General features: G+C 38.6%; 1 protein-coding gene across 1 annotated transcript in view; it reads right to left on the bottom strand.

Moving 5' to 3' along the window:
• Positions 1-4,484: 4,484 nt before the first annotated feature.
• Positions 4,485-8,716, bottom strand: part of PKP1 (plakophilin 1) — a 79,671-nt gene continuing 75,439 nt past the window's right edge. Inside the window, exon 14 of the mRNA XM_031937120.1 lies at positions 4,485-8,386. The gene's annotated coding sequence lies outside the window, so the exon portion shown is untranslated. The remainder of the gene's footprint in view (positions 8,387-8,716) is intronic.

Genomic DNA, 8,716 nt, shown 5'->3' with positions numbered 1-8,716 from the left:
TCTACTTTCTCCTTATGTTCTATCACTCCAGGATAATTTTCCTGGATTATTTCCTGCATTATTGTTTCAAGGATCTCTTTTTGGTTGCAACTTTCTGGTAGTCCCATTATCCTTATATTTTCTCTTCTTGATCTGTTCAGATCTATCATTTTTCTTATATTTTACATCCTGTTTTATTTTTTCATTCTTTATAATCAGTTTTATTTTTTCTTGGTCTCTCATAGCTTTACTGGCATCCCCTTGCCCAATTCTAATTTTCAAAGAATTATTCTCATCTTTGATTCTCTGTACCTCCTTTTCAGATTGATTAAATTTTTTATAAGCTTTTTGTTTTTCTTGGATGGTTTTTATTTATTTATTTTAGTTTTTCCCCAATGTTTCTCATTTAATTTTAAAATTCTTTTTTGAGCTCTTCAATAAATTCTCTCTGAGCAGGAAACCGTTTCACTGTACTCTGGTGTAGAAGCTTTTTTTTTTTTTTTTTTTTTTTTTTTTTTTACTAAAATGTCCTCCTCTGAAGATGAATCCTGTTCTTCCCTGTTCTCATATTATGTTTTAATAGTGGGGTTCTTTTTCTTTGCCAGTTCATTTTTTAAAAAATAACAAGTATTAGTGTAAGTACCTCTAATCATGGGAAGAGAGGATGATGCTTCAAGCTTCTCTTCAGATCTCCACCTGACCAGGAACTCCATATCAAGAGCTCCACCCTTCTGCAAGTGCCTGCAGCCAGCAGCATCCCTGTCCCATTGCCTCTGTACTCACTGGATGCTGGCTCCTTTTCACCCAGGGCCTCATCTCAGCTGCACAGCTGGTCCTGGCATTTATTCCCAATCAACCCAAGTTCATTTATCTCCCATCAGATCTTTTCTGGGTGTATCAGGAGCACCTCATTTATTCCTGTCTTCTTGATTTTTCATCAGTCTACATTCACTTTGAGGTGCAATTTATTTGCAGGAGAAATCAGGAGAGTTTGAACTTTACCAACGTACTCCACCACCTTCCCAGAATCCTTCTGATTCATCTTCTGTAGGACAACTCTTTTGGTACTTCAACAGAGCTATTAATTCTTCTTAATTCTGAATTCTTTTTAATTAATTCTTTGTATCCTTTAAGTTTTCTCTTTAGTGCTTACAGCCAATGTTTTTATACAGCCTGATTTCCAATCTTTACCATTCTGGTCACTCTTCTCAGGATATTCTTTGTTTATCAAAACTGAACTGAATACAATACTAAGGTGTGATTTGACTAAGGAAGAGTACATTGAGACTATGGTTCTGGACCCTAATTTAACTAGCATCTTTGATTATCACTTCATATCCTTGATCATAGCATCATTACTGTCATCTATTAGTCTGGTAATCTTATCAGAAAAAAAAATGAAATAAGGTAGGATTGGCAAGACCCATTGTTGATGTTGATGAAGACATGCTGGTTTTATTGGGATCACTACTTCATTTTCTAGACATTCACCAAACATCCTTTAAATTATTTTGTAGAATTTTTCTAATAATCTAAGTCAAGTTCTCTGGTCTATAATTTATCAACTAGATATGAAATTTCTTTTTTTTAAAAAAATATAATTATCAACAAAAACAAATGTTCAGATACCCAGTTGTTTTTGTTTTGGGTAAACTCTCCAAAAAGTTTACACAGATTCACAAACTATCAAGTGTCATACTGAACCTATTTCTTCACAATCTCATCAATACTGAATTTTTATTTTTAAACTATTTTTACTAATTAATACATATAAAGAACTATCTACAGAATGTTTTGCTTTTCATTGCCCTGATTAACATTGCAATTTGTAATATAAAATGGAACTCTGAGATCCCTCAAAATTTGGACTCTCCAAGTAGCTTCCCTTCCCCCCCCCAACATAGATAATATTAAGTTGTAGTTTTCCAAGTTAATACACAGCAGACAGGAACATGTTTCTACTGAAGCTTGACACCACCACTCTGCACTGTCAATTCTTTTGATTCATTTCTCAACAACATTAGGGTTTTCAGTTCCCTCCCCAACCTGTTATCTGTTCCTTGGATTTTTTATTCCAGCTTGTAACTGTTTTTCCAGAATTGAACAAAATGTTCCATTTGTGGGCTACCAGGCAGAAGGATAATAAGACAGCTCTCTCTCTCTCTCTCTCTAGATATTATGCTCCTATTAATTAGTCCTATTAGTTTAAATTTGGGTTTTTTGACTGTCACATCTGTAATATAAAAGTCTTGGACTACATGGCTTGGACTACATGGCTGACTTATGGAATCTTAGAATTCTTCAACCCAGTCCATCAATCATTGTATAAATGAGGAAACCAAGTTTAGAGTGGTTACAGAGATTTTCCCAGATCTACCAGCTAGAGACAGACTGGGTGTAGAACCTAGATCCTGCTTTTTCTACTCCTCAATGATGTCTCTTTGTGTTCCTTATGGGAAGGAATTGTAGTCAGAGTCTGATGACTTAATGAAGTGGGAGAGGAAGGAATTAAAGACTGGTTCAGGGTCCTGGAGCTGGAAAGGCTTATTCCTGTGGAGAGTTTTACTTCCAGGACATGACTCCCTCAAACCTCACTCTTTCCTTCATTATCAGTTAGAAAGTACAACATTTCCCCCTTCTCTCCTCTTGGATCCATGAAGTGTACCAATGGTGTTCAAACCCTTCCCACAAATTGTGAATACATCCAGCCATTCTGGAGAGCGATTTGGAACTATGCTCAAAAAGCTATCAAACTGTGCATACCCTTTGATCCAGCAGTGTTACTACTGGGCTTGTATCCCAAAGAGATTTTAAAGAAGGGAAAGGGATCTATATGTGCAAGAGTGTTTGTGGAAGCCCTGTTTGTAGTGGCCAGAAACTGGAAACTGAGTGGATGCCCATCAATTGGAGAATGGCTGAATAAATTGTGGTGTATGAATGTTATGGAATATTATTGTTCTGCAAGAAATGACCAGCAGGATAATTTTAGAAAGGCCTGGAGAGACAAGAGCTGATGCTGACTGAAATGAGCAGGACCAGGAGATCATTATATACTTCAACAACACTATATGATGATCAATTCTGATGGACATGGCCCTCTTCAACAATGAGATGAACCAAATCCATTCCAATAGAACAGTAATGAACTGAAGCAGCTACACCCAGCAAAAGAACTCTGGGAGACGACCATGAACCATTACATAGAATTCCCAATCCCTCTATTTTTGTCCGCCTGCATTTTTGATTTCCTTCACAGGCTAATTGTACACTATTTCAAAGTCCAACTCTTTGTACAGCAAAATAACTGTATGGACATGTATACATATATTGTATTTAATTTATACTTTAATATATTTAACATTTATTGGTCAACCTGCCATCTGCAGGAGGGAATGGGGGGAAGGAGGGGAAAAGTTGGAACAAAAGGTTTGGCAATTATCAATGCTGAAAAATTACCCATGAATATATCTTGTAAATTAAAAGCTATTTAAAAATCCCTTCCCATACTCTGCCATAAATAAACCTGAGTTCCCTTCAGTTAAAAGTTTTCTGCCATAAAATTGACCAAAAGTAGCCATATTCCTATGTTAAGCTAATATGGTTTCCCTGAAGATATGTGTGCTTGACTTCACAGTGTTCGTCACTTAGCATATGCAGCCTGTGTGCCTTGTCTCAACTAGCCTGAAAGCTTCCTGAGGTCACAGATAATTTATGCTTTTTTTGTATCCACCAGTGCCTTCCTTCAAGAAATGTTGGTTGAATTCACAAAATAAATTGATCAGGGGGATCAAACATGTATATTAAATTCTGCCATTCCTTGGGCAACTAGATGGCACAGTGGTTAGAGTACTGGTCCTAGAGTCAGAACCTGAATTAAAATCTGATCTCAGACATTTGACACTTGCTACTTGTGTGGCCCTGAGAAAGTCATATTACCTAGCATTCTCCTCCACCCTCCACTCTGCCATTCTTTCCCATCTGCCTTGAAATTCTTATGGGAATCGCTGTCTTAGAACAGGGGAGTGAAGATTTAGTATTTTCTGCAAATTTATGTATTCTTAGGTAACTTGAAGAGCAAGAGAAAAGGGATCCAAGAGAATGGGCTGGAAAGTCTAATGGCCTCTACAGCTCTTGGAAATAGTCCCATAAATCTAAAACAGATTCTATAGAGTTAGAATGGGTAAAGCTATTGCAGATTTCATGGATTTTTTTCAAGCATTTATATGCTTCAAGATATTTCCAATGCCAGATTGGCTGAAGGATCAACAGTAGTAAAACCCTGAGGATGAATTTTGTTTCCAGTACCTATTTGCTGATATCCCACCTCCCACCCAAATGTAAAGCCTTTCCTTCCCTTGGGCAGGATTTGCCCTATCTACCAGTGCCTGCCTACCTACCTACTAGAAGCTAGAAAGAGATAACCTTGAGCAGAATGATACCATAGTTCCTTTGTTGAAGTCACACAAATTCATTCCCCTTCAAATAATCCACATCTCAAAAAAAAGTTCAAAGAAACTCCAGCAGTTTATTGATTTCCTAATTTTTTTTTTAAAAAAGCAAATACACAGAGCGCCATACAGGGAAACCACAAGATCCTCACACAAGAAATTCACATGGTTTAGTTTGGGAACAGGATACTGCCACAGTCAGCTGTGTTCAGGAGCAGGAGAACAAAAGCTGCCTCAAAATTTTCCATCGAATATACAGACACCTCAGGTCACCTATGTCCCTTCTTCATCTCACAACACACAACAAAAGTAGGAAGTATGTTGCTGGTTTATCAAGTCTTTAAGGGGAAAATGGAAGTGTATACAATATCTCCGCTTCCCCAAGCTTGGAATCAGTCCTCCAAAAAGGCTACAATTTAAATTTCCAAGGGCTGTCAGGATGAAAGTCAGGCAGAAGGTAGAGATTTGGGGAAGGAAAGGTTAGCCAAGGTCTCTATTGAAAATAATAATTTTGCTGCAAAATAGCAAATAAAGACCCAAAATGGAAGGGCTACATACCTTCCTTCCCAGAAAGTAATTTTTTGGGAATTTCTGGACTCACATAATTTAGAACTGGGCCATTCCTGCCATTTGCTTCCCCGTTGCATTCCATTTTAAAGAAGAGGAAAGTCAATTCCATGGAAGGAAAGTGACCAGTCTACTATGAACCCTTCCCACGTATGTCCTCAACCAAAGCAGCAGCCATCACACAGACAGACCTTCTCTGGTTGGCACTTTTTCTGCTACCCCCAGCTCCTTAGAGGACAAATAACTCAGGAAAACCATTTTGACCTTGACCCATTGTCCATTGTAAACAATGTACCACAGGAAAAGCTGTCTCTTTTCTGTATTACACTAGGCACTATTAAACAGAACAAAGGGGGAAGCAGCCAGGAAAACAGACTATTTCCTCTGTTCAGGAAAAGCTAGAAGACTTTTTGTGGTAACTATCTTTTTCAGGACAATGAGAAAATGGGAATTCCAAGAATACAGCCAGGGAATTTAAAATTGTTCCTATATTGCTAAATATCTGTGTCTATGTTTTTCGGATGTGTATGTGTGTATATATATTTTATCCCATCAGAGTGGGAGCTTCCAGAGGGCAGGAACAATGTCTTTGCTTTCCTCTAGATCTTCCTACCACTGTCCAGCACAAAGTTTTCCATTTGGTCTTGAGTGCATTTTGAAATCTATGTTAAATCCAGTCCAATAGTACCAGATTTTCAAGATCATCACCAAGAGTTGGAAGTAAGGGGGCAGGATGGAAGTGTTCAAAATAGACCTTTCTTGCAATAGGCAGAACTAACCTGCAGGTTAGTAGATGATTACTAGAGGCTACCAACCCACTGTGAAAATTCAAGGTCAAATTATATTAGAAAAGTCTCTGATTTTATCCTCCCCACCCAGTTTAAAATAAACTTTGGGATCATCCCGAATACTGGAGACACAGGGACCAGTGTCTGGTCCTGGTTGCTTGGGGAGGAATAGGGACAACTAAAGCTATATAGAAGGTCTCAGAGAAGAAGAAAGTAGAGGGACATTTTAACCTCTTTTCACAAAAGATTGGAGTTTTAATATCTAATACCAAGAATACTGTAGCATTCAACAAATATCAGGGAAGTGGAAACAAGAGCTAAGGAGAGTTTTTTGAATCCTGTCATTGCCTCTATCTTACAGTATATACATACATAGGATGTTTTCTACTTGAGGCTCTCAATGGGTCACTAAACTACATGATATCTGAAATATGTGTGAGTTTTGTGACTTGGCTGTTGATCAAATGAGATACTAACACAGTGCCTGGCACATAGCAGGTGCCGTGTAAATGCTTAGTCCTTTTCTCTTGCCCTTTTTTTCTGTACCTGTTGGGCACACCGAATCAGAACCATAGTCCTCTAGGTCAGAATGGAATATACTGTGGCTAAAGGGAGCTGCTGAAATTCCACTTGATTCTTTGAGAGTAATGAATGAGCCTCCCTTTTCCACTTGCATCATATGACAGAATGAGTCATAACTCATTCCACTAAATGTGGATTATAAGATCATAGATTTGGAGTTGAAAGAGATATGAGAGATCATCTAAAATCAACCCTTTCATTTTACAGATGAGGAAACTAAGACCCAGATAAGTGAGATAATTTGACCAAGGTCATAGGTGTAGGGAGTGAAAAAGCTAGGATTTCAGCTTAGCTCCTGACTCTAAATCCAATGCTCTTCTTACTATACTACTCTGCCTTTTACAATCCAACCAAAGCCATTGATCCATCTTGCAAGGCTATGACAGAGAAATATAGAATATGGAATGGACTCAGAGTTTGAGTTCACATCTGCCCTTTTGAAGTGGGATGCTTCTGCTTGAAGACCACCAGTGATGAAGAAGTCACTACTTGCCAAGGCAGTCCTTTTCCACTTTTGGACAGGACACAGAGAAGTGTTTGGAAAAGGTAATAGAGACAGATATCCATCCTTGGCAGGCGAAGAGGGTGAGCCAGCTTTCAGACTGAGATGCCAGTCTGTATGAAAGCTCATTGCTAACTGGAAGAAAGGGGGTCAATGAAATGACCTCCAAATGGGGCTGTGATTCTTATTGCCCTGGTTGTGTTGTTCCCTTCTCCTAATGTAACCAAGATCTTTTTCTCCTTTCTGGAATCCCATCTCAGGGGTCCCTGAATCTGGGAGTGAATTCATTCATTTGAAACCATCATCCCAAACGTTCCCATGGCTCGACTTGTCTGGATGGCTGCAGCTTTTGTTGAGAGATACCCCCACCTTTTCCTATCCATTCTATTTGGAAAGATGCATCCCAACAAGACCCTCAAATCCAGGCTGAAACCGCTGTCACCTGATTAGCATCTTGTGTGACTTTTGAGCAGTATTTTCCCCATCTACATCTTGCAACACATAGATTGAAAACTTCCCAAAGGCAGAAACCATATCCACTGGCCTTGCTCTCTGTACGACACTCAACCTAGCCCCAGCCCTACCCATATGATGATGGTGATAGCTATCTCTTCAGCTCCCGTTACCCCCTGCGCTGATATCAGACAACATGAACCAAAAAATTTCCCCTAATGCTTGTTGAGAGTCCCGCAGCCTGCAGAAACCTGGCCCTTGTAAAACAGAAAAGAATAAAACAGAATAATACAGAAGGCATGGAGGTGTCAGTTATAGATAATTTCAGGAAATAGTTCATTGTCTGATCTTTCCATGATAAAGGTTGAAGTCAAACTCCTTCCATTCAATGCATCCTCTCAAGGTGGTGAGTTGAGCGGCTTCCCTCAGTCATCTGGGACCAAGTCAAGTGATGGACTGTCTGGCCAGATATGGAGCTCTGATTTGGGCCTCCTCCTCCATGGCTCACTTTAGAGGCCTGTAGAGCTGATTATGATGGAGGCAGGGAAAGTGGAACCAATTTTCTGTCCAATATTAATGCATTTTAGAAGCTAACACAAAAGTATTATATTTCATATCTGTCTGTAAGTGAGACAGAGAAGTATCTTTTTCACCATCTTTTACACACAGTTGTAAAAAATGGGTACCTATCTTCTCTTTCTGCTCACACTTTCAGGCACACATACATACATATACATAAACATGCATGCACACACACATACAATCATACATTACATATATATTTATATTTATATATATACCATTTTTTTTAGAAGGAATTATTGACATCAGATAAAAGTCCCTTTAACTCAGGAAAGCTCCCTCCCACTTCTACCCCATCCCACCCCCCAAATCCCTTGACTATAACCCCAGGGTGGGAAAAAAAAAGTTGTTTAAAAATATCTCCATTGTCCACGGTTTTCAGATTTTGTTCTCAAAGAGTTTTAACTTTTCCAAATACTGCAAAGGGTGGACAGACCAACCCATCTGGCAAGACTTATAGTCTTCTTGGTTGGGTCACTGCATTTCTGAAAGATAAAGAAAAGTCCACAAATAAGCTTTTATAAAGTGAGAACTCCTTCCTCCTTCCTTCCAAACCTGATCTTTTTCCTTCCTGATCACCATATTACATCGTAATAGTACCATACTTTGGATTCCTTACTTTTTTTTTTATTTTAACATACATGTTTACTTGTTCATATACACACATGGTTGTTCTTGTCTAATACTTTGCTGTTCTCCACATACTCTGTGATCCAGTAACATTTTATATTCCTTATACAAAATATTATACTTGCCAACTCTAGTCATTTTCACCAGCTGTGTCTCCCAATCTGGAAGAACTCCCAACCTGCCTG

This window comes from Sarcophilus harrisii, chromosome 4, assembly GCF_902635505.1.
Source record: "Sarcophilus harrisii chromosome 4, mSarHar1.11, whole genome shotgun sequence".
Classification (NCBI taxonomy): Eukaryota; Metazoa; Chordata; class Mammalia; order Dasyuromorphia; family Dasyuridae; genus Sarcophilus; species Sarcophilus harrisii.
The sequence above is the reverse complement of the archived record's forward strand: the minus strand, read 5'-3'. Positions and strand labels throughout refer to the sequence as shown.